This window comes from Oratosquilla oratoria, chromosome 36 (genome assembly GCF_046742065.1).
Source record: "Oratosquilla oratoria isolate Oo_2021 chromosome 36, ASM4674206v1, whole genome shotgun sequence".
In the NCBI taxonomy this organism is placed as follows: domain Eukaryota; kingdom Metazoa; phylum Arthropoda; class Malacostraca; order Stomatopoda; family Squillidae; genus Oratosquilla; species Oratosquilla oratoria.
Genome location: NC_134812.1, coordinates 2,501 through 5,000, shown reverse-complemented (window position 1 = coordinate 5,000; position 2,500 = coordinate 2,501).

Below are 2,500 nucleotides of genomic sequence, written 5' to 3'. Positions count from 1 at the left end.
ATAAAAAAAAATGGGTGGTCTAAATACATTAATCAATCAATTAAATAAACAATTAAATAACTACCAACTTAGATAATAAACAAATAAAAAAAAAATTGAAGAATTAGAATTAATTTATATCCAAAGGGGAAAATAAAACATTAAGAAACAAATAAGAATAAATAGACAGATAAACCAATAAATATATAAATAGATAAATAAATAAATAAACAAATAAAATATGAATAAATAAATGAATATGTAAAAAATAATAAATTAACAGTAAATACACCGTAACCTAGAGGGAAGTTTCGCCCTCCTCTCCTCCATCTGGGGTTAATAAAGCAAGCTTAGACGGTCAAGAAAAAAATATATCTTTATCCAAGTGAAATTTAAAACATAGACCAGAGATCACATGAAGAATTGTCACCCCAGAACGTCCACATGAAGAATCGTCACCCCATGAGACCCCACCTGAAGAACTATCATCCCAGACCGACCACATGAAGAATCGTCACCCCATGAGATCCCACCTGAAGACCTGTCACCCCAGAACGCCCACATGGTAACAATCGTCAACTCATTAGATCCCACCTGAAGAACTGTCACCCCAGAACGCCCACATGGTAACAATCGTCAACTCATTAGATCCCACCTGAAGAACTGTCACCCCAGAACGCCCACATGAACAATCGTCATCCTATGAGATCCCACCTGAAGAACTGTCACCCCAGAACGCCCACAAGAAGAATCGTCACCCCATGAGATCCCATCTGAAGAAATGTCACTCCAGAACGCCCACATAAAGAATCGTCACCCCATGAGATCCCATCTGAAGAAATGTCACTCCAGAACGCCCACATAAAGAATCGTCACCCCATGAGATCCTACCTGAAGAATTGTCACTCCAAAACGCCCACATGAAGAATCATTACCACATGAGATCCCACCTGAAGAATTGTCACCACAGAACGGCCAAATGAAGAATTGTCACCCCATGAGATCCCACCTGAAGAATTGTCACCCCATGAGATCCCACCTGAAGAATTGTCACCCCAGAACTCCCACATGAAGAATCGTCACCCCATGAGATCCCACCTGAAGAAGTGTTACCCCAGAAGGCCAACATGAAGAATCGTCACCCCATGAGATCCCACCTGAAGAATTGTCACCACAGAACACCCACATGAAGAATCGTCACCCCATGAGATCCCACCTGAAGAATTGTCACTCTAGAACGCCCACATGAACAATCGTCACCCCATGAGATCCCTTCAGAAGAATTGTCACCCCATGAGATCCCACCTGAAGAATCGTCACCCCATGAGATCCCACCTGAAGAACTGTCACCCCAGAACGCCCATATGAAGAATCGTCACCCCATGAGATCCCACCTGAAGAATTCTCATCCTATGAGACCCCACATGAAGAATCATCACCCCATGAGATCCTACCTGAAGAGTTATCTCCCCATGAGATCCCACATGAAGAATCGTCACCCTATGAGATCCCCTTGAAGAATTGTCACCCCAGAACGCCCATATGAAGAATCTTCACCCCATAAGGCCCCACCAGAAGATTTGTCACCCCAGCACGCCCACATGAAGAGTCGTCACCCCATAAGGTCCCATCTGAAAAATTCTCACCCCATGAGATCCCACATGAAGAATCGTCACCCCATGAGATCCTACCTAAAGAATTGTCACCCCAGCACGCCTACATAAAGAATAGTCACCCCATGAGATCCCTTCAGAAGAATTGTCACCCCATGAGATCCCACATGAAGAATCGTCACCCCATGAGACCCACCTGAAGAACTGTCACCCCAGCACGCCGAATATCAACAGCAGGTACCTTAGCTGGAAGTCCATTTACATTCATTCATTACCGACGCGATTCCTGGCAAGATTGGTCAGTTTGGGTCAAATCTACGTCTTGAAGAATTACAATAATCATATTGTATTCGATTAGATTTAAATACATGATTAGTAAGAACTTGTGTTGTTAGAATAATACAGACACAGACATAGACACATACACAGATACACACACACACACACGCAAACACGCACACAGACCCACACATACAGACACAGACGCAGATACAGGAACAGACACTCAAACACACATATACATAAATACACACCACACACACAGACACTTAAACACACACATACATACATATACACACCACACACACACACACACACACACACACACACACACACACACACACACACACACACACACACACACACACACACACACACACACACACACACACACACACACATACACACACACACACACACACACACACACACACACACACACATACATACATACATACACACATACGCACGCACATACATATACACAAATGCACACACACACACGCACATACATATACACAAATGCACACACACACACACACACACACACACACACACACACACACGCACGCACACACATATACACAAATGCACACACACACAATCACACACACATACAGAGAGAGAGA